Source organism: Saimiri boliviensis, chromosome Y, assembly GCF_048565385.1.
Source record: "Saimiri boliviensis isolate mSaiBol1 chromosome Y, mSaiBol1.pri, whole genome shotgun sequence".
Classification (NCBI taxonomy): domain Eukaryota; kingdom Metazoa; phylum Chordata; class Mammalia; order Primates; family Cebidae; genus Saimiri; species Saimiri boliviensis.
This window is the reverse complement of record NC_133471.1, coordinates 9,555,174-9,578,936: the sequence shown is the minus strand read 5'-3', so window position 1 is coordinate 9,578,936 and position 23,763 is coordinate 9,555,174. Positions and strand designations below refer to the sequence as shown.

Sequence of the window (23,763 nt, the reverse complement as noted above, 5' to 3'; positions counted from 1 at the left end):
TTTTAATGTGAAGTCCATCAAGCCTAACAAGATTAGATGCCTCCCTTTTCCTTTTTAACATGCTCACTAGCCATCATGCTCAGCATTCTCTTTCAGATCCAATTTCTTTTGATACTGTCTTCTAACTAGCCTTACTTGGATGTTAGTAATACAAAGGCTTACTAAGATATCAAAGCAAATAAAGAACAGGAACTACATGATGTCTAGTCTCAGTAAAAGCAGTAACTCAATTCTTATACATAAATGTTTTCCAGAGTGTTTTGGTTAATGCATTTACAGCTCTGACAAATCATTCCCAGCTGCTCTGCAGTACAGTTGCATATCTCACCAAATTAATGTAGCATTTAAATACCTCACTGTCTCAAGTTGCTGCGACATATCTCCAGAAAAACCTTCCAAAGGGGAAATGTTTTTTCTTTAGAACAAATATGGGAGGTTTTATGTTAGCAAAAGTGTCACACTTTTTGTTAGGGTCCTGTGGCAGGCCAACATGAAGGGATGAGACTAAAAATTCACGTATCTGCTATCTGTCCTCAAGTATGCATTATTTATATAGAAAATAAAATGAAATTGGTGTAAGTTCCAATTCTGACTGCTGACATTTATTAGACGATGCTAAAATTAGCTAGAATTCTGAGGACTCTACTATTAAATAATCTGGATTCTGACTCATTGACATGCTTTCCAAAAGCAATTTTATGAAAGATTTAATTTCGACAAACTACTGATGCAGTTCTCATTATTCTTGGGAAATACCTGTCAGCTCTGCCTTAAGAAGCATTTGTTTTAAAATTCTAAGAATTTATATCATAACTAGAGACCCAAGTATCTTTCACAAAATATTGGTTTATAAATGTTTTTCTTAATTAAGAAGTGTTATCTTATTAAAACGGTCATTATTTTAAGCCATTTTTAATTTCCTGGTTATACAATTTTTATACCAACCATCTAAAACCTAATTACAAATTGACAACAGATTTCTACAGTACTATTTTTGTAGACTTGAAGATGTAAGTGATTTAAACTCTGATTGATATTTTATTTTTTCTCGTCTAAATATTAGCTTCCTGAAACAATGGAGTTTGGTTTTATCAAAAAATTTCCTGAGTTTAAGACATTTTCTAAACAAACATTGCTGCTATATTATGGTGTGCCAGGCAGTAAGTGACTATAGGTAATGGTTACTAGTGATGGTAAATTCTGTTTCTCTTTATGAAATAATCTATATAACTGTTGAGTGCCTCAGTGCTTTCTAAATGGACTGCTTACTATTGGATTAACTATTTTTATTCACATTAAGAATTCACTTGTGATTTGGCTGTTTCCTGGTTTTTATAAGACACATGTGCAGAAATGTATTCAAATAAAAGGAAAGAAGCACAACACTATCAGCATGCTATTAAATTTGTCAATCAAGTATCACATCAGTCGATTTTTAAAGTAATTTCCAAAAATACCTATTGTGATTTTTTTGAAAAAACTGAAAAAGCTGTCTTCTGTGTAGAATGAGTATTCCAAAACAGCTTAGTGCATGACTTTCTTGTTGCATGGCAGATTTAACTATTATTTCTGATGGCAGTGATGATGCTGTCAGAGGCTAGTGTTCTGGAATAGAAAGTGTCTAAACCCTAATTTTGCTTTTCTAATTCTGGTGGCTATTAACAGAAATTTCTGTATATTTTGCATAAGTAGTCTAATTTTTTAAGGTAAGGGGCAATTAAATTTTGTGATGTGTAATTTTTGTAACCTAATGGTGAATCAGTATTTTGAATCATTGTGAAAGGTTTTCTGTAATTCTATACAAGTGTTGCAATAAATATTTCTAGAAATTAGTCAGCACTTGTGTATGTTTATTTTAAAGATATACTTAGGTGTAAATAGTTGTGGATGTCCTAAGAGTAATAAAATGAAATTATAGCTAATTCCCTTAACTTTTTACCACATATACCTTCTATATTTATATGTCCTCAGTATGGTGTGACATTTGAATGATGTGCAGAATCAAGATTTCACATTGGTATGGAAATCAAATCTGCAACTACTATTTGTTTCTTTTCTGACAAAAATCTCTGCTGGCAAAAGTCTTTTCAGCCACTAGCACTTCTGTAGTTGTCTGCATAACATGATAATTTTTCTGACTGAGTTTGCAACAAATAAAAGCCATCGAACTATGAGATAAACAAGGCTTAAACTTGGGCAAGATAGAAACAAGGGCCCATTTGTAGATGGTTATTTTTCAAATCTGAGGTACAAAAGTCTATTGAAATATGTACTCAGGCATACCAAAATAAAACCTAGTTCTAACAGTTACCTCTAGAGTAGCAGAGCTAAATACGTATGTTAGGATTTTATTTTATCATCTGTATAAACTATTTATCTGCAACATAATTCTACGTTTAGATTCTCTGCACCTGACCTTTCCTAGTGAGGCCTAGCCTTTGTCATTACTGCACATGGCCATGCCTCAATGAGGTGCTGACTCTGGATCATCACCCTTCATTCATGCATGGCAGGAGAACAGTCAGCAGCTTGATTAGTGTCTTATTAGTCACAATACTTAGTATTTTCTGATTAAGAAGTATTTTTTTTGCAATTATGTAAGTCACATAAGTCAACAGAGGAATCTGCACATAATGGATAGAAAAGATGACAAGCAGCCACTAAATTTTTCATAGTGATTCTGTCACATAACTTAGGGCCCTCTATAGTTAAATAAGAAGCTACTTTAGTGTAATCAAATAAATTTTATGACTGGAGAAGAGTTTCACTTGACTTTTTTTTTTTTTTTTTTTGGGGGGGGGTTAGTAAATTACAGTACCACATAGAATGATAAAAAACAGGCCAGGCGCAGTGGCTCAAGCTTGTAATCCCAGTCCTTTGGGAGGCCAAGGCAGGTGGATCACAAGGTCGAGAGATCGAGACCATCCTGGTCAACATGGTGAAACCCCGTCTCTACTAAAAATACAAAAATTAGCTGGGCATGGTGGCTCGTGCCTGTAATCCCAGCTACTCAGGAGGCTGAGGCAGGAGAATTGCCTGAACCCAGGAGGCAGAGGTTGCAGTGAGCCGAGATCGCGCCATTGCACTCCAGCCTGGGTAACAAGAGTGAAACTCCGTCTCAAAAAAAAAAAAAAAAAAAAAAAAAAATTACAGCCACAACCTCCACTACCACCAAAACCACAACAACAATAACAACAATAATGAAAACACAGTGGATTTTTTTTTCAGTTCTGTCTTGTAAAATATGATTTTTTAAGAGATAAACATAAAATCAGTATAGAGGAAAAAACCTGTACTTAAAAATCAATGAAACATTTTAATGCTATTCATGAAGTATAAGGAACTAAAGCCTCACAATAAAGATGCAATCTCAGTAAGTTTCTGCTGCTGTAACAAAATACCTTAGACTTCATAGCTTATAAAAGCCAGAAATGTATTTCTTAGAGTTTTACAGGCTGGAGGTCAAGATCAAGGCATTGACAGATTCCGTATCTTAAACAAAAAGCTACAATTATTACACTTAAGGTTTCAGCTATAATTCTGATTTTTTCTCTGCTTTTCACCTTTTGTTTTCAATGAAGAAAGCCTGGCGTCTGCTTACATGATGGCAACTATTGCTGGGTTCTCCAGAGAAGACTAATACAGTGACCTTAAATGATGGAAGGGCAAAAGGCACTAATTGGTGTTGTTGAGCCTTTATATAAGGTTTCTAATCCTACACTTTGTCACATCTGACATTCCCCAATTTTTATTTATTTTATTTTATTTTATTAATTTTTATTGCATTTTACATTTTGGGGTACATGTGAAGAACATGCAAGATTGTTGCATAAGTACACACATGGCAGTGTGATTTGCTGGCTTCCTCCCCTTCACCTATATCTGGCATTTCTCCCCATGCTACCTTTCCCCACCACCCCCCAACCCTTCTCAGCCTATTCACCCCAAAAGACCCCAATTTGCAGTGCTCCCTTCCCCGTGTCCATGTGTTCTCATTGTTCAACACCCGCCTTATGAGTGAGAACATGTGGTGTTTGATTTTCTGTTCTTGTGTCAGTTTGCTGAGAATGATGTTTCCATGTTCATCCATGTCCCTACAAAGGACACAAACTCATTGTTTTTGATGGCAGCATAATATTCCATGTTGTATATGTACCACATTTTCTCTGTCCAGTCTATCATTGATGGACATTTGGGTTGTTTCCATGTCTTTGATATTGTAAACAGTGCTGCAATGAACATTCGTGTGCATGTGTTCTTATAGTAGAACGATTTATAACCCTTTGGATATATACCCGGTAATGGGATTGCTGGGTCAAGTGGAATTTCTATTTCAAGGTCCTTAAGGAATCGCCACACTCTCTTTCACAATGGTAGAACTAGTTTACGCTCCCATCAACAGTGTAAAAGTGTTCCTATTCCTCCACACCCCAGCATCTGTTGTCTCCAGATTTTTAATGATCGCCATTCTAACTGGTGTGAGATGGTATCTCAATGTGGCTTTGATTTGCATTTCTCTAATGACCAGTGATGATGAGCATATTTTCATATGTTTGTTGGCCTCCTCTATGTCTTCTTTTGTAAAGTGTCTGCTCATATCCTTTGCCCACTTTTGAATAAGCTTGTTTTTTTTTTTTTTTTTTTTGTTTGTTTGTTTGTTTGTTTTTTCTTGTAGATCTGTTTTAGTTCTTTGCAAATTCTGAATATCAGCTCCTTGTCAGATGGGTAGGCTGCAATTTTTTTTTTTCCCCATTCTATTGGTTGCCGATTGACTCTAATGACTGTTTATTTTGCCATGCAGAAGCTGTGGAGTTTGATTAGGTCCCATTTGTCTATTTTGGCTTTTGCTGCCAATGCTTTTGGTGTTTTGGTCATGAAGTCCTTGCATATGCCTATGTCCTGAATGATTTTGCCTAGATTTTCGTCTAGGGTTTTTATGGTGTTAAATCTTATGTTTAAGTCTTTAATCCGTCTGGAGTTAATTTTAGTGTAAGGTGTCAGGAAGGGGTCCAGTTTCTGCCTTCTGCACATGGCTAGCCAGTTTTCCTAACACTATTTATTAAACGGAATCCTTTCCCCGTTGCTTGTTGTTGTCAGGTTTGTCAAAGATCGGATGGTTGTAGATATGTTGTGCTGCCTCCAAGGCCTCTGTTCTGTTCCATTGGTCTATATCTCTGTTTTGATACGAGTACCATGCTGTTTTGATTACTGTAGCCTTGTAGTATAGTTTGAAGTCCAGTAGTGTGATCGGGTGAAGTTGAGGAAATGCTGCTTTCTAGCATAGCGTTCTAGCAACTAACATAAAAAATGTAAATAATGTTATCGAAATTAGGATTTTATGTTGTTTCAATTCAAACAGAAATTCAGTTGAGGAATAAATAGCCACATGTAGTGGCTCACACGTGTAATTCCAGCTCTTTGGGAGGCTGAGTAGGGTGGATCACATGAGGTCAGGAGTTCGAGACAAGCCTGACCAACATGGGAAAACGCTGTCTCTACTAAAAATACAAAAATTAGCTGGGCGTGGTGGAGGGCGCCTGTAATCCCAGTTACTTTCGAGGCTGAGGCAGGAGAATTGATTGAACCCAGGAGGCAGATGTTACAGTGAGCCAAGATCACACCACTGTGCTCTAGGCTGGGCATCAGGGCAAGACTTCTCAAAAAAAAGAAAGAAAAAGATATATTGTCTCACTAAAAGTAAAGGTAATCACATTTTGAACTTAGGAAAACTTTCTCAGGCAGGATTTTTCTTTTTTAACTTATTTTTTTTTCCAAATGCAGTACCGAGCATGGCATAATGATACCCATATACACAAAACAGATTTAACAGTTACTAATATGTTGCCATGTTTGCTTCATGTTTTTTATTATGAAATATTGTAATTTGCACATCTCACAAAATTTCACTCCTAAAGACTTCAGTATGCCCCTATAAAAAAAAATAAATTAACATTAAAGTGGAGTGTAATGGTGAGCACCTGTCATCCCAGCTACTCAGGAGGCTGAGGCAGGAACATCACTTAAGCCTAGGAGGTCAAGGCTGCAGTAAGCAGTAATTGCACCACTACACTCCAGCCTGTTCAACAGAATGAGACCCTGTGTCTAAAAAACAAAATATGTATGGTTTCCTACAAAATCAGGATAACATATGGTAGCTGACATGTTAAACAAACAAACAAACAAACAAACAAAACAACAACAACAACAAAACCTGAATATCATCAAATACTCAGGAGGAGTTTCCTCCTTTTTTTCCTTTTTTTTTCTTTTCTTTTCTTTTTTTTTTTTTTTTTTTTTTTTTTTTTTTTTTTTTTTGTTGTTGTTGTTGTTGTTGTTGTTGTCGTTGAGACCTAGTCTTGCTCTGTAGCTAGGCTGGAGAGCAGTGGTGCAATTTCAGCTCACTGCAACCTCTGCCTCCTGGGTTTGAGTGATTCTTCTGCCTCAGCCTCCCGAATAGCTGGGATTACAGGCATCTGCCACTGTGCCTGGTAAAGTTTTGCATTTTTAGTAGAGACGGGGATTCATCCTGTTGGCCAGGATGATCTCAATCTCCCGACCTTGTGATCCACCCACCTTGGCCTCCCAATGTGCTGGGATTACAGGTGTGAGCTCCTCTGCCCGCCCAGAAGGAGATCTTCAGAAACCAATTAACCTCAGAAGGTGGGAGAAATGCCAGGCCACGAGGACACAGCCATGGGAAATGATATTTACATGGCTAAGAATCTCAGTTTCCTGTGAGGAACAACAGAAAAATATCCTCCTTGTATAAAGAGAGAAAATATTTTTTTTTTCCATGAAATCATAAGGGGGTAGAGAGTGTAAACCCGAAATTACTCATGAGAGCTTCCCCAGAGCTCTGTGTGGGTGGAGAAATGTGTCCCAACTGCTGCCCTGCCTGCCATCTTGGTACTGGGAACATGTGAGAATTTTTGAGCCTGACACCCTGTGTTCCAGCTTTTCTCAAGAGATGCAGAGCAGTGCATGCATAGCCAAGCTGGGCAGCACCCAAATGGTGAGACAGGACACAGGCTCCCACAGCTGTGCCCTCCTGGGCCGTGAGGACCCTCTGGGGATGGCTGTGGTCAGTACGGTCCTTTCTTTCTCTGCTCTCCCTGCTGTGAGGTGCACATGCTCTTTCTGAAGCACTGAGACTCTCCCAGCTGAGGCTGGCAGCCAGTCTCAGCCACATCCTCTCCCTCACTCCAAACTTCCTACACTCCTCAGTCTTCACTGCTCATCCAAACATGGCCACCTGCCCCTAACAGACCACACCAGAGTCCTGTGCACTATAGCTGCTCCCTCAGACTCATGCTCAACCCTCACTGTGGTCCTGGCTTTCAAGGCCATTGTGCCTGGGAGGAGACGGAGGTTTTGGCTGCTGTCAGGGCACCCGGGTCATTCCCATTTACTGCTGATGCAGTGACTCTCCCTGTGGGATCTGGCTGGGAACCCCTCTCCCATCCACTGCCAGAGACTCATATTCTGAGCCCAGACACAGCCACCTCAGTCCTCAGGCATCACTGCCTGCTGCAGCACCCTAGCATACCTGGGAGTCTTCAGTGTGACTTTCGTGGCTAGGATCCCATCTGACATGTGCATGGAGGCAAGTTCCTGACGTTCAGCTGGTGTTCTGCAGGGTCTGGGTCACCTTCCTTCCCAACTACCAAGGGTAGGTCTCCATCACGACCCCTTGGGTGGGGATTCCGAGCTGCAATTTTGTCTCCCAGGGCTACACCAGCCTTCCCGAAGGCTAACACTTGATAGGAACACCCTGCAGGTTGAGAGAATAAGAGAGACTTCAGGTGCAAACAAAACATCAGCAGATATTTAAGTTACCACCTGTACAAAAAACAAATGTACCCTTTACCCTCCAGTTGAAAATGTAAGCTGTGTGTGTTCTGTCATCACTTCAGGGAAACCAGCCCCTGAATTACTCATTTCAGAAGTGTGGTCCCCAGCTGCACAGGGTGGACATGAGCAGAGGGGAAGGGTGTGCTGACTCATCTGATCCTTGACCCCAGCACCATGCAGTGAGAAACACAAGGGGATGGCTTGGCCGCTGTCCTCCACTGTCACAGCAGGTGAGTCTGCCTATCGCCTGAGCTCCACGGAGCCCTCTGACAGGAGGAACACCATCCCAGAACAGCCATAAGGAACAGAGGCACTGAGACCACTCATCACACCAATGCCTCATTTTACCAAAAACCGCATGTACTCTACATTTTACAAAACAGTCCCTTTCTTAACCCCATAAAAGAATGGGAACATCTGGGAAGCTACAGAAACAGGTTCCCCTCCAAATGCTCATGGCTACCTAGGCCTCCCCAGATTCTTGGTACAGTGCAGGGCAGGGCCAGCAGAGTCTGCTCAGGGTTTGTGGAGCCTGTTCGGAGCCCTCAGTGCCTATCCAGGGCCAGAGGGACAACCTGGGGTGGCAGCCTCAGCTGGACTCACAGCCACTCTCTGCCTGGGTGGGGTCCAGCCTCAAGAGGAGCAGTGCAGTTACCCATAGTGGTTGTGGTCAGCCTCCCCCAGGGTCACTGTCAGTGACAGGCTTGGCTTCCGTTACTGCTCCTCCTCCTTTGGGCAGTGCTGTGGGGCTTGGGCTTTGAAGAAGTCTGAGATATAACAGACCTGGCAGAGTGGAGGAAGGTGAGACTGGGCAGGATCTGGGCAGGCAGGGACATGGGCATGAGCAGGAGGAGAAACAGGGTCCCAGGTGGGCAATGAGAGGAAAAGTGCCTGTGGAGGGAAGAGAGGCCTCTTAGTAGAGGAGCAGTGGAGAGCACTGGGACATTGACGGGCCCAGGGAAGGACTACTGGGTGCAAGCAGGAGACCTAGGGAAGGAATTGGGGGAAGACAGTGTCCAGGGATGAACTGGGGTTAGGGGAAGGTGTCCCAGGGGAGGATCTGGGGGGAAGGAGGGGTCCAGGGAAAGACTGGAGTTTGGGGGTAGAGGTCCCAGGGGAGAAAGTAGGGGAAGGAGGGGTCCCAGGGAATGAGCATGTTTGGAGGAAGGGGTCCCAGGGGAGGACTCTGTGGGGCAACAGTGCACAGGGAAACACCAGGGTTGGGCAGTGAGTGGCCTCTGGACAGCACAGGGGGTGAGTCAGGGTCAGTAGCTTACAGTGAGACCAGCCACCAGCACCCCCTGCAGGAGGCCAGCAAGGATGTAGTGTTTGTGATGTTCAGTGGTGTTTGTGATCAGACAGGTGGGTGTAGCCCACATAGAGGGCAAAGGACACCAGGAAGAACCTCACCCACTTCTAGCAGAGCCATTGCAGCATGTAGAGCTGGGATGGGAGAGGGAGGCTCAGCCTGTGCCCTGCTAGGCCCTCCCACACCCACTGCACAGATGGTAGCTCTAAGGCTGGGGGCAAAAAACTGGCCAACCCAGGGCCTCCTGTTTTCACAAACAAGTCAGTGAGCACCCCCATCACCACCACAACCCATTTTACAGCTGGAAAAACCGAGGTCCAGGGAAGGGAGTGACTCGAGGGCGAGGCAAAGAAAAAGGGACTCAGAGCCAGGAACACCACGCAGTACATAGTAAAGGAGGTGTGTCCTGAGTAGAAAGACAACCTGGGGAAGGATAGGCAGTAGGTCATAGGGTGGGTGGCTCAGTCGGCATCTTCCAACCTCCCCTTGCCCCCACTCCTTCCACAGAAGGGAGGGTTCAACACCGGAGCTGGAAATGTTACAGGCCACCAAATCCCAGGGGCAGAGGCTGTTCCCTCTGTCCTTTCCAGTTATTTGATGATGGAATCAGAGTCTCCAATTGGGGCTGTGGCAGGAGATGCCTCACCCATGAAGACTCTGAGGCCTGAACCCAACACCCAGGGCAGACTCTAGTGTCCAGGAAGCAGGCAACATCGGTTTTATTTTCACGGCATTTCTTTTCAGGATTTTCTCCTATCTGTGGAACTGAAGGGATATTTCTTTTCATATAAATTTGAGATCTCGTGAAGGACATGAATGAAACACAGAACATAGGAAGCAACAAAAAACTGGCAAAACAGTCGCAATTAACTATTCTGGAACTAATCAAAAGCTTGCAGAAACCAGAGGATCACTTCATTAATATAATCCAGTTGAGGCAGGGTGCAGTGGCTCATGCCTGCAATCCCTGCACTTTGGGGAGCCGAGGGAGGTGGATAACAAGGTCAAGAGATTGAGATCAGCTTGACCAACATAGTGAAACCCCGTCTCTACTAAAAATACAAAAATTAGCCAGGTGTGGTGCCACATGCATATAATCCCATCTACTCAGGAGGCCGAGACAAGAGAATCACTTGAAAACCTAGGAGGTGGAGGTTGGTGTGAGCCAAGATCATGCCACTGCCGGGTGACAGAGTGAGACTCCATCTCAAAACAAAACAAAACAAAAAAAGATAATCCTTTTGGAAAACAAATAGCTTTGTGGTGGTTTAACTTATCCTGGTCCCTCTCCCGTGGTCTAACTGTGGTGGCCTGAGGGTAACAGACCACATGCCCAGCACAGTTTCTGAGACGGGGCCTTATTTGCAACTGCGGACTAGGGTATGGCTCGAGGGCTAATCTTGATCTCACCTGACTGGACATTCTCCCAGTGCTGAGGTGCTACCTGGAGGACATTTGTAGGAAATGTTTCCAAAAAATTTGTTAGTCTCTGCGACCTGGGGCCATGAGAGCAGATGAGGCAAAAATAGATGAGTCAAACAGTGTAGGAGGAAAGGCCAGGGAATATAACGCTCTGGGGAATGAAGGCTTGGAACCTACAAGACCAGAGCACTGCAGGAGCTTGGAAGAGGCCTCCGAGGTCCCCACGCTCACATCAGGCTGGCCTTCCAGCTCTGCACAAGCAGGAAGTGAAAGTGAAGGCAGAGAAAACCTGTTTCACTATGGAAAGGCTGACCCCACAGGGGGACAGACCCCTTCTACTGATTTGAGAGGGTGTTGTGAGTTGTTTTTTGTTTGTTTGTTTGTTTGTTTGTTTTTGTTTTTGTTTTTTTGTTTGTTTGTTTTTGATTTTGTTTTGTTTTGTTTTGTTTTTGTTTTTTGGTTCCAGATGTTTAAAGAAATCTATGTCCTATCACAGGCTGACAACCAGGCTAAAAGAACAGAAGGAAATGGCTACCCATAACAAAAGATAGAGACTTCACAATCAGAAAAGTCATTGAACAAATAACCACTGCAACAAAGAGCAAGAACACACCCAGAGGAGTAGTGAAACTCCTATTTCCAGAGTGGGCACATTATAATATTCTAAACACACAGTTTAAAACAAAATAAAACAGGTCAGGGTCGGGTGTGGTGGCTTACACCTGTGATCTCAGCACTTAGGGAGGCTGAGGCAGGTGGTTTGCCTGAGGCCAGGAGTTGGAGACCAGCCTGGACAACATGGTGAAACCCTGTCTCTACTAAAAGTATAAAACTTGTCTAGGTGTGATGATGCATGTCTGTGATCCCAGCACTCAGAAAAAAAAGCACAAGAACTGTTTAAACCCAGGAGGTGGAGGTCACAGTGAGCAAAGATTGCACCACTCCACTCCAGCCTGGGTGACAGAGTGAGACTCCATATCAAAAAAAAAAAAAAAAAAAAAAAAGAAATGAAAATAGATTAGTTAAGATTATTCAGTTGGGCCAGGCACAGTGGCTTACATCTGTAATCCCAGCACTTTGGGAGGCTAAGGTGGGTGGGTCATCTGAGATCAGGAGTTTGAGACCAGCCTGGCCAACATGACGAAACCCCATCTCTATTAAAAATACAAAAAAAAAAAAAATAGCAGGATGTGGTGCTACATGCCCATAGTCTCAGCTCCTCAGGAGGCTGAGGCAGGATAATTACTTGAACCCAGGAGGTAGAGGTTGCACTGGGCCAAGATCATGCCACTGTACACTACACTCCAGCCTGAGTGACAGAGTGAGATTCTGTCTCAAAAAATAAAATAAATAAAAATAATAAAAATGAAAATAAAAAAAAATTAGCCAGGTGCCGTGGTACACACTTGTAATTCCTGTAGTCCCAGCTACTTGGAAGGCAGAGATGGTTTGAGCCCAGTAGTTCAAGTCCTGGGCAAGATAGCAAGGCTCTCATCACTAAAAGAAAAAAAAAAAAAAAGAAAAGGAAAAAAAAAAAAAAAAGGTAAAAAGAAAAAAAAAAAAAAAAAAAAAAAAGACAGTGACTAGGAACTGAAAAAGTAAGACATAACCTAGGCAATCCTAAAGAAAATGACAGAGAGCCTTCCTTATCAATAATTACACTGACTATAAATATAAATAGATTAAACACTCCAACTGAAAGTCAGCGATTCGTTAAATGCCTTAATTCAATAAAAATATTAACATATGCTGGAAATAAAATAAAATAAAATAAAAAGTCAGAGATCTGGCTGGGCATGGTGGCATACACTTGTAATCATAGCAGTTTGGGAGGCCACAGAGGGTGGATCGCTTGAGCTGAGGAGTTCAAGACCAGACTGGGCAACATGGCAAAACCCTGTTTCTACAAAAAAAAAACATAAATAAACAGCAGCTGAATGTGGTGACCAGTCCTAACCACTCGAGAGGCTAAGGCTGGAAGATGGCTTGGCCTAAGAGTGCAAAGCTGCAGTGAGCTGAGATCACCATCCTTCTGTCTGGGCGACAAAGTGAGCCTCTGTCTCAAAAAAATCAGAGACTGGCCAACACACAAAAAAAATATGGCCCAGCCGGGCTCGGTGGCTCACGCCTGTAATACACCACTTTGAGAGGCCGAGGCGGGTGGATCACGAAGTCAAGAGATCGAGACCATCCTGATCAACATGGTGAAAACCCCTTCTCTACTAAAAATATAAAAAATTAGCTGGACATGGTTGCACATGACTATAATTCCAGCTACTCAGGAGGCTGAAGCAGGAGAATCACCTGAACCCAGGAGATGGAGGTAGCAGTGACCCGAGATTGTGCCATTGCACTCCAGCCTGAGTAACAAGAGCAAAACTCCATCAAAAAAAAAAAAAAAAAAAAAAAACACCACAACAAAACAACAAAAACACGGTCCAATTTTATGTTAGGTATAAGAAACTTACTTCAGAGTCAGAGACATAAATAGGTTTAAAGTACAAGATTGGAAAAAAATATATATATATATGCCATGCAAACAGTAACAAAAAGAGAGCCACAATAGCTATACTAATATCAGACAAAATGGACATCAAGACAAAAATTTTTGAGACAAAACTCGTATGTATCATTCTACGTATGATGAACGGGTAGTCTATCAAAAATATATAGCAATTATAAAGGTAAATGTAGTAAACCACAGAACTCCAAAATGCATAAGGCAAAACTGGACAGAACATTACAACATGAACTTCCAAAACAAGAATGCACTGTGTTCAAACAGTAAAAACATACAAAAACAATTTTTGTTTTTATTCTGTTCACTTATCCTCTTTTTTCTTTTTGTCTTTTTCCTGTAGCTTTGAGCAAAAAAAAAACAACTTTTTTTTGAGACAGAGTCTCGTGTCTCCTGGGCTGGAGCACAGTCAGCTCACTGCAACCTCTGCCTCCCAGGTTCAAGCGATTCTCACACCTCAGCCTTCTGAGTAGCTGAGATTACAGGCATCCATCACCAGGCCAGGCTAATTTTTGTGTTTTTAGTAGAGATGGGATTTCTCCATGTTGATCAGGTTGGTCTCGAACTCCTGGCCTCAAGTGATCTGATCACGCCAGCCTCCCAAAATGCTGGGATTACAAGTGTGATCCACCATGTCTGACCAATTTTTTCTTTTTTTTTTTTAAGTCAGAGTCTCACTCTCTCACTCAGACTGGAGTGCAATGGTACCATCTTGGCTTACTGCAGTCTCTGCCTCCCAGGTTGGGTTCAATCAAATCTCTGCCTCGGCCTCCTGAGCGTCTGGTATTATAGGCATACACCACTACACCTGGCTAATTTTTGTATTTTAAGTAGAGATGGGTTTTCACCATCTTGGCCAGGCTGGTCTGGAACTCCTGACCTCTTGTGATCTGCCCACCTCAGCCTCCCAAAGTGCTGGGATTACAGGTGTGAGCCATCTTGGACAGCCCTCCAATTTTTTTTTAATTAGAAAAGGAATCTGGGCACCGTGGCTCATGCCTTTAATCCCAGCACTTGGGAGGCCAAGGTGGGCAGATTACCTGAGATTAGTAATTCGAGACCAGCCTGGCCAAAATGGAGGAACCCTGTCTCTAATAAAAAATACAAAATCAGCCAGGGGTGTTGGTGGGTACCTGTAGTCCCAGCTACTCAGGAGGCAGAGGCAGGAGAATCGCTTGAACCCACAAAGCGAAAGTTGTGGTAAGCAAAGATCACGCCATTGCACTCCAGTCTGGGCAACAAGAGTGAAACTCCATCTAAAATAAAGAAAATTAGAAAAAGAGAAGGCAGACATAAAAGACAACATAGTGTATGATTCTGTTTATATGAACATGCAAATCTACAGATAGAAAATAGGATAGTGGTTGTTGCCAGGGGCTGGGGGAGGAGTGACAGCTAATGGGTACAAGGGTTCTTTATTTCCTTTCTTTTCCCTTTTTTTGAGACCCAGCCAGTGGTAGACACAATCTTGGCTCACTGAACCTCTACCTCCCAAGTTCAAGTGATGCTCCCACCTCAGCCTCCCCAGTAGCTGGAACTGCAGGTGCCCACCACCAGGCTTGGCGAATTTTTTTTTTTTCTTTGAGCTGGAGTTTCACTCTCGTTGCCCAGGCTGGACTGCAATGACACAATCTCAGCTCACCATAACCTCCGCCTCACGGGTTGAAGTGTTTCTCCTGCCTCAGACTCCAAAGTGGCTGGGATTACAAGCGTGTGCCACCATGCCTGGCTTATTTGGTATTTTTAGTAGAGAAGATTTCTCCATGTTGGCCAGGCTGGTCTCAAACTCCCAATCTCAGGTGATCTGCCTGCCTCAGCCTCCCAAAGTGTGGGGATTATAGGCGTGAGCCAACTAACCCGGCCTAATTTTTTGATTTGTCATAGAGACGGGGTTTTGCCATGTTACCCATGCTGTGGGTTTCCTTCTGATGAGATGAATATATTCTGGAATTAGGTAAAGGAGATGGCTGTACAGCATTGTGAATGTACTAAAAATGAACCGTACACATTAAAATTGATGAAATGGTGACTTTTATCGTATACAAATTTTATTTTGATTTATTTATTTATTTATTTTTTTGGGGGGGGGTCTGACATTACCCTAGGCTTGTCACTCAATATTTTGATTTTTTAAAAGGACAACAATGAGTTGACACATTTAAGGACCTGCCAGTAGAGATGGTAAGAAGACAGCACAGAGCAGGGCAGGGGTGAGACTCGGGGGAGACAGAGCACACTCCCCCTGGCCTCCTGCTGTCTGCGGGGTGCTGGGAGCCCTGAGGCCTCCCTGCTGCCTGACCACCTGCCTGCTGGATCCTATCTGTCTTCTGTGACTTCTTCAGCTCCCACTGCCCCCAAGCAAGCTCCCACAAGCTCCCACTGTGAAGGATGCTTGTCCACACTCAGCTGGCCTTGGTGGTGTCAGCAGCATTTCCCCTGCATGCCGTCTCCAGCTGCATGTAGACCCAGCATGGTCACAGACGGCCAGGAAGTTGGGGCACAGGTGGCCAATCGTGTGCTTGGCCAAGTCCATCAGAAACTGGCTTATGGCCACCCTGAACAGGAAGGTCCCCAACACCTTGTACATGACAGCCACGTAGTTTTTGAAGTCAGAATGGGAATAGAGCTGGTCCGTGTGCACCAGTGTCGTGGACTGTCTGGGATCGGTAGGCACGTCTGCCCGGGGGTCTCTTGACCTGCAAGAGGGTCCCAATACCTGGAAGAGGGAGTGCGCCTGGAAAAATAATAAAGACAGAGAGAGCGAAAGTGAGGCATCTGGAGGGCTGATAGGCTGTGCCTAAACAGCAAATTTTATTTTTCAAAGGACAGGAATAAATACACTTTCTTGGCTCTGGTTTACGTCATAGTAAGAGGAATCCAAATGTATGCCTCACATGGCCTATACAATAGAGAAGTCAGATATGCAATCAATGGTTGTAAAAAGTAAAAGAATTTCCTACAATCACAAAGTTTGTTTGCATCCAAACATTATTCACAAAGCTTGTTTACATCCACACATTATTCACAAAGCTTGTTTACATCCAAACATTATTCCTCCTGGCTGCAGCTATCTCTGGTTTGACCTTGTTTTAGGACTGAGATGTGAAAAAGTTTTTTTTTTTTTTGGTTTTGCTCATCAGAATATCTTTTAATCAGACTCTCCTTTGTCTACTCCTGACTCAACTTAACTTCCCCATTGAGGAATCTCTGAGTCAGGAATCAAAGCCATCCCTTATGGTGGCATTTTGCTTTGCAAATATCGACAGTTAAACCATTATCTAGGGTACAAGGCAGTCAGGTAAGGTTTAAGGCTTATTCTTAAAGTCATAAAAAGGTTAAAAGCAAGAATTGGTTGCTGGTAGGGGGTTACTCAGTCTAGCAGCAAGGCATAATTTAAGGCCCAAAACAATATTGTGGTTGATATTAGAAACTGATCATTCATCTTTAAGTTCCTATATTTCCGGATAGCTCGACTGCCTCCAGGAAACTGTGTTTGGGATCAAACTCACCATATAGTGAGACGCCTTTTAGGGGTCTCACACGGGAATGTTCCCCACACACCAGGTAGGTTTCTCCTGCCAAGATCTGTGTGTAAGGCAGCCGCAGTGACCAGCAGGTATCCTGGTCAGCCCGTGGGCCCTCACTGGGCCTCAGTCCTCCCAACAGGCCTCCCCAAGGCTGCTGCAGAGCTGGGAACTCTAAAGGTGCCCTAGCCAGGCTCGGTGTCTCATACCTGCCATCCCAGCACTTTGGAAGGCTGAGGCAGGCAGATTACCTGAGGTTGGGCATTCAAGACCAGCCTCACCAACACTGTGAAAACTGTCTCTACTAAAAACACAAAATCAGCCGGGTGTGATGGTACACGCCTGTAGTCCCAGCTACTGGGGAGACTGAGGCAAGAGAACCGCTTGAATCCAGGAGATGGAGGTTACAGTGAGTGGAGATCCTGCCATCACACTCTGGCCTGAGCAACAAGAGTGAATCTCCATCTCAAAAAACAAAAGTGAGTTCCTATTACCCACAAGTACCACTCATGGCAAGGCTGTGTCCCCCAGCCCACCACAAACTTCCAGGCAACCCCCACAGGAACCCAGGGTTAGGCTGTACCCCAACCTGTCACCCTCCCTGTCCCTCTGAAACCCTCCTGCCTTACAAGGTTGACAGTGGTCATGATGGTGACCCCAGCCATAAGCCCATGGGTGATGGTGTCTGGCTAGTAGGGGTACTGGATGAAGTCATACCCGCAGCAAAATCCTCACTTACATGGGGCATTCACCAATGACAGGACAGCAAAGGGCAGGGAGGTTGGAGGGGGAGAAGAGCCTGGGAGCTGCGAGGTTTTCCAACCAGCTGGGCTGTGGGGCCCCAACAACTGCCCTGCCTCGAGGCCTCTCCCCACTGCTCCCACTGACAGCAAGGAAGAGCTCTTCACACAGAACGTGAGAGGCCCAAGTGACACCCCTTTCCCATCGCCCTCAGATGAGCACAAACTCCCCAGGCCTTCTCCTCCTCACACCCTCCCTCTGCTCCTTGAACAAACCAGGCAAATAGTCACCTCAGGGCCTTTGCACAGGCACCTCTCTGCCCAAAATATCTTATTTTTATTTTTAAAAGTAGAGACACGAGTCTCTTGTTGACCAGGCTGGTCACAAACTCCCAGGATGGATTGACCCCCTAGCCTCAGCCTCCCAAAGTGCCGAGATTACAGGTGTGAGACAAGGTGCCGGGCACCAAAGTGACTCTCACTTCCACTCAGTTTCATCTCCCCTCCCGGCTGTCTACACGGGTGTCCCTCTCACAAAAGGAAAAGTCTGTTTAGCTGGGTGTGGCAGCCCATGCATGTAATCTAGCTACTTGGGAGACTGAGGCAGGAGAATTGCTTAAAAGCAGAAAATGGAAGTTGCAGTGAGCCGGGATCATGCCACTGCACTCCAGCCTGGTGACAGAGCGAGACTCTGTCTCACTTTATAAAAAGAAAATAAATAAATAAATAAAAATAAAAGGGAAGTTCTGCTCTTTTTCCATCTTGTCCCATGTGGAATTATGCAGTCACCTGTGGGACACTGGACTTAATCTCCCCGCCTCAGCCTGCCCACAACAGGAGGGGCCTATTGTATTCAGAGCAGAGACCCTGGAGGCTTCTCAGAGCCTGGCCAGGGCGGATGTTTAATAAACATCTGTTAAAACCGGCGGGACTTATTTCAACCTAAGAGCTGCACAGAGAAGTCAGGAAAGCACCAAAGCAGGGGCATAGTGGAGGTGACTTCATGCTCACCCCTGCCTGTCACTGACCCTCATGCCAGGGCACATGCCAGCTAGGCAGTGACTCAGGGATCAAAGGTACATTCTCCTGAATTCCACAGTTACAGAAGGTGTCACAAGGCACTGGGTCTCCTGCGGCCCTGCTGAGCACAGGGTGGCCAGGGAAGCAGGAGTCAGCTACAGAGAGCAGGGGCGGGGGCCGCTCCCTGTTCCACGTGGCAGGTGCAGAGCAAAAGCGTGGGGTGTCTACCCCAGAGGGAAAAGAAGGCAGGGGCGTCCTTCGGTCCAGCAGGGCAAAGACAAAAAAGCGTGGCTCTTCTAAATTCTGAGAGTCTGAGGAGGGGTAGGAAGCCTCACATTCCTCCTGCATGTCAGCTGCAAGGGTCCTAGAACATTGCACACCTTAGATGCTGGCTGAGTCTAGGAAAAGAAAGCAGTGAAGACAGCAGAGGTCTGCCTCACAGGGCAGAAAAGGCAAAGGGAATGCAAAACACAACTGGCAGTGTAGGGGCCCAGAGCCAGGACAGTGCTTGCAGAGGCGAGCGCTGGGGCAGAGGGGGCTGTCATGTAAGAGCCCAGCTTCTGCTGTGGCACAGGGATGGCTGGCGCCGCTGTTGAGGGCAGAGATTAGGGAGGAGGCTCCTGCAATTGCTGCGCTGTGGAAGGTTAGGATCACAGGACTGCAGCTGCTCCCCGCAGCTCTCAGCAGGCAGAAGCTCACACCGGTTGGCCTCCATTTCTGACCTCCCTGCCCCAGTAACTCCAGCTAGAGACAGACACCCCAATGGCAACCGATCTCGGGCTTCCCTCTGCCTGGAAAGCTCACCCTGGGGTCCCCGGAACAGGCACCTTCTTTTCATTTGACCGCTGGGGACCTTTCCGCCCTCACATAGCCCCCACAGCCCCATCTGGAACCTGCGGACTGCACTGTGACGGGCCAGAGCTTCCAGATGGAGGTGCCCTCGGCCTCACCACCACCCCTGGCACACAGCAGCCACACCCAACCCCACCACGGCAGCACCTCCCGGCTGTGTGGTCTTCAACAGGCAACTCCATGAGGCTGCACCTCCCTCACAGGCCGTTTAAGGGTACCCTTTCGGTTATCTGCATGCTGCTGAGCGCCTGGCAGCCAGAAAGTGCCACACACATGTGTAAGTAACTGACAGCACAGCTGCTCAGGACATGGCACCCAGGGTGGGCAGACACCCCACAGAGACCTGGTGCTGTCCCCTGGACCCCTGTAACTACGTCAACTTCAGAGGTCAGAGGGCTTGGTCAGAGAACCAGGAAACGGCTCTGGGGAGGAGCACACCCTCGCCCCCCGCAGTGACTGAAGTGCGGAGCCATTGTCCCTTCAGCCACTAGAGCAAACACGCGGCTTTTGTTCCCAGGACCCTGGTGGCGGGGACCTCGGGGAGCCACTTCCCCTATCCGGCCCAAAAACCTGCAGGACAGGTTTGGATCTCCTGAGGCCCCGAAGTCTGGGACCCAGATTTTCTCTCCAAGTGTCTCCCCCGCCCTAGGCCCAGGGGTTCATATCCCATCCACGCGCTGGGCGCCAAGGCCAGGTCAGCCCCTCCTTGAGCACCTAGAGCGCCCACCCAGGGGCGGAGGTGCGAACGTCCTGGGAGATCCGCAGCCGCTCCCACCCCCGAGGCCCGCCATCTGCGTGAATCACTGCCCAGGCCAGGCCCAGCGAGAGAGAGGTGCCCGCGGCTCCTGCACGGTCACTTCCTGCTGCCGGCCTTGGAGGCAGCCCCGGCTTCCCGGGTGCTTTGAGACCCTCCAGCCCCCTGGACCTGAGAGGCGGGGACCCCGGACCCAGAGGAACGGCAGTTGAGAGCAGCGAGGCGCCTGGAGAGAGGTGCGGACTCCAAGGTCCGCGGAGGGACCAGGGCAAGCAGTCTTCCAGTCGCTGAGAACTTGCTTGGAGCCAGGGCAGTGTCCGTCCTGGGAGGGTCCCCACACCTGGAGCCCCGCGGCTCTTACTGACCAGCAAGACAGCACATCCAGCAGCACGAAGACCCACCTTAGCTGCATGCCCGCGCCCTGACACCGTGCCCTGAGCGTCCCGGCCTGGCCGCGGGTCACGTGGCCGTGGAGCCCGCCTGGCGCGGAGTGGGGAAGGGGAGTGGGAGAGGAGAGGAGATGTGGGGAGGGGAGGGATGTAGAGGGTGGGGAGGAGGAAGGGGGTGCTCAGGTTGACAGGATTTGAGGGGATTTGGGGTTCCTCTGGATGAAAGGATTTGGGATCTTTTTTTTTTTTTTTTTTTTTTTTTTTTTTTTTTTTTTTTTTTTTTTGAGATGGAGTTTCGCTCTTTCCAGGCTGGAGTGCAATGGCGCGATCTCGGCTCACCGCAACCTCCGCCTCCTGGGTTCAGGCAATTCTCCTGCCCCAGCCTCCTGAGTAGCTGGGATTACAGGCACACGCCACCATGCCCAGCTAATTTTCAGTATTTTTAGTAGAGACGGGGTTTCACCATGTTGACCAGGATGGTCTCGATCTCTCGACCTTGTGATCCACCCGCCTCGGCCTCCCAAAGTGCTGGTATTACAGGCTTGAGCCACCGCGCCCGGCCGGATTTGGGATCTTTGAGTCTCTGAAAGGTTAAGGGGATTTGGAGTTTCTCCGCATGAAAGAATTTGGGATGTTTGAGGCTGAGGAAATTCTGGGTGTCAGGTAAAGGAGATTTGGGTTTCTCATTAAGGGGCTTTAGGGTCTTTGACATTGAGATCATTTAGTCCTAGAAGCTGAAGGGATTGGGATTTTCAGGCTGAGTATTTAGGTTATCTGAGTTTGGAGAAATTTGGTCTCTCTGTGGGTGAGATACTTAGGGTTTCTCAGGCTGAGGGGTTTGGGGTGCTTTAGGGTGAGGCAAATTATGGCTCCTCAGGCTCCGAATATTTGGGGATCTAATCATTAGGAGATTCGGTGTTCCTCTGGGTAAAGGGATTTGGGGTCTCTGAGCTGAGGTACTTTATCGGAATTTTATGCTGAGGGGATTTAAAGTCCCTCAAGGTGTTGCAGTGAGGCAGGATTGTGCCACCACACTCCAGCCCGGCGACAGGGCGAGACTCCATCTCAAAAGAAAAAAGTCCCTCAAGGTGACAGGATTTGGTGTCTCTGGAGGCTGAGAGGATTTGGAACTTTTCAGGGTGAGAGGATTGTGGGGGGTCTTACAGGCTAAAATATGAAGGTCTCGGGCAGAGGGTTTACAGGATTTCACGCGCATGACAAAGGCTCCCCGTGCTCTTCACAGTCTCTCGTGCTCTCCTGCTGCACTGTCCACTGTGGCTGGGCATCCTCTTGGCACCCCTCAGGGTGTGAGACTTCGTGAAGGGCGAAGCGCCATCCCGTAGCACTCCGTTGGCACAAGCTGCCAATCAGTGCTGAGACCAAGGCGATCCCTCCAATCGGCAGTCAGGAGGTGCTAAAGGGGCGGGGAGTAGGGCGGAGCTTTGCCTGTCAGTCACGGGCACAACTCGGTTCAGGTCTCAGGAGGTCAGGGAGAGGCCTGGCTTTTATGTGTAGGACTGGAATCATCCCGCGCGCAGACGCAGCTTCGCGGTTTTCATCACTCCGTTTTCCCCAGCCCAGGTGTATGCGACTGAGCTGGGGGTCGGGGCTGTGCCTCATGTCCCTCCGCAGGCCTGGGTCTTCTGAGGGGATACAGCATCTTTTTGGATTGTTAAGAGTTCTTGTGCTCAGTCTCATGCGGGAGGGCTGGTGTTGCATTCACTGTGGTGTAAATTGGGTCTAGTCAGCTACTTCGCTCCTGGATTCGACAGGGAGCCAGGGCTCCATCCGGGACCCTTCTGTGTGGGGACCTGCGCTTCGTTTCACAGATGCTTTATTAGCAGGTCAGTGTTGGTGTTTAGTTAGGGCTGTGATTCAATAAATGGCGCGTAAGAGGAGCAGCTGCCAGGCTGATCCCTCTCTGCAAGGTTGACCCCTGGCTGCAAGGCTGTTCCTCCGCTGCAAGGCTAATCCCAGCTGCTAGACTGATCCCTGGCTGCGAGGCTAATCCCCAGCTGCCAGGCTAATCCCCCACTGCAAGGCTAATCCTGGCTGCTAGGCTAATCCCTGGCAGTAAGGCTAACCCCCTGCTGCATGGCTTTTTTTGTACTACGCGTTTTTAGGCTTGCTTTGTGGTGATACCAGAGAGCGATGGACCTTCACCAGGTCCTGGACTTTGGGGGACCCTACTGTGATCACTGACGCCTGCCTGCATTTCTTTCCTTAGTTGTTCTCGGCTGCAGGGCTCCCTTGGGCAGAGGCTGAATAGGTCGCTCCCTTTCTGGACTGGCCCTCCGGCGGGAGGCATGCCTCACACCCCTGCTGCCCAGGAGCCCACGTGTCTCATTCCTCTCAGTGCTCTGAGAGTGGTGTCTCCTCCCCTATTCAAGTGCTTGCTGCCAGATCTCACCCTAGGTATCCCTAGCTTTGTGCCACAGTCCTGGAAACACTGGGAATTCCTGTGGCTTGGGAATGGGCTCTCGCTGGGCTGGGTAGTCCACTGTGCTCCTAGGTCATGGGGAAGATACTCAGGTGGGGTAGTGCACTCAGGTTGGGCTGCAGAGGATCCAGGGTGCACATGCTCTTGCACAATAACTTGGCGAGGGCCCTGGGAGGGGCCAGTGGGCAGGAGGACTTGCAGAACAGAGGCACCCAAGTCCCACAAGGAAGCTGCCCCTGCTCTCTCCTGGCTCACAGGTCAGCAGTGGCCAGAGCCTCCTGCAAGGAGATAAGGGAGCCTTGGAGAATTGGCATCTGTATTAGTTCATTCTCGCACTGCTATAAAGAAACACCCGAGACTGGGTAATATTTAATGAACATAGATGTAATTGGCTCATTGTTCTGCAGGCTGTACAGGAAGCATGATGCTGGCACCTGCTTGGCTTCCTGGGAAACTTACACTCCTGGTGGAAGCAGAAAGGGGAATCAGCACTCACGTGGTGAGAGGAGGAGGATGAGAGAAAAATGCTGGGGGCAGGACTGCACACTTTTAACCTTATCCCGCTACACATTGCAAAGAGGGTTGCTGCTAAACCGCTCATAACAGGTTTGCTCCATGATCCAATCACCCCCACCAGACCCCGCCTCCAACACTGGGGGTTATATTTCAACCTAAGATTTGGACAGGGACACAGACCCAAACCATATAATTCCATTATATGGAATACTACCGCATAATGCGTTATCTATTATCATTAACTCAGATTAAAGACTGAAATTTAAGACCTAAAAATACAGAACTCCAAGAAAAAAAAAATAATAAACTGTTTATAACATTGGAATGAGCAATGACTTCTTAGATATGCCACCAAAGGCACAAGCGATCGAAGCAAAATTAGGTGGGAGCACATCAAACTTAAAAACTTCTGTGTAGCAAAGGAGACC

General features: G+C 46.6%; 1 pseudogene; it reads right to left on the bottom strand.

Annotated features, from left to right (window-relative positions):
- Positions 1 to 8,502: 8,502 nt before the first annotated feature.
- On the bottom strand, positions 8,503 to 18,732 carry LOC141583061 (phospholipid phosphatase 2-like; annotated as a pseudogene).
- Between the last annotated feature and the right edge of the window lie 5,031 nt (positions 18,733 to 23,763).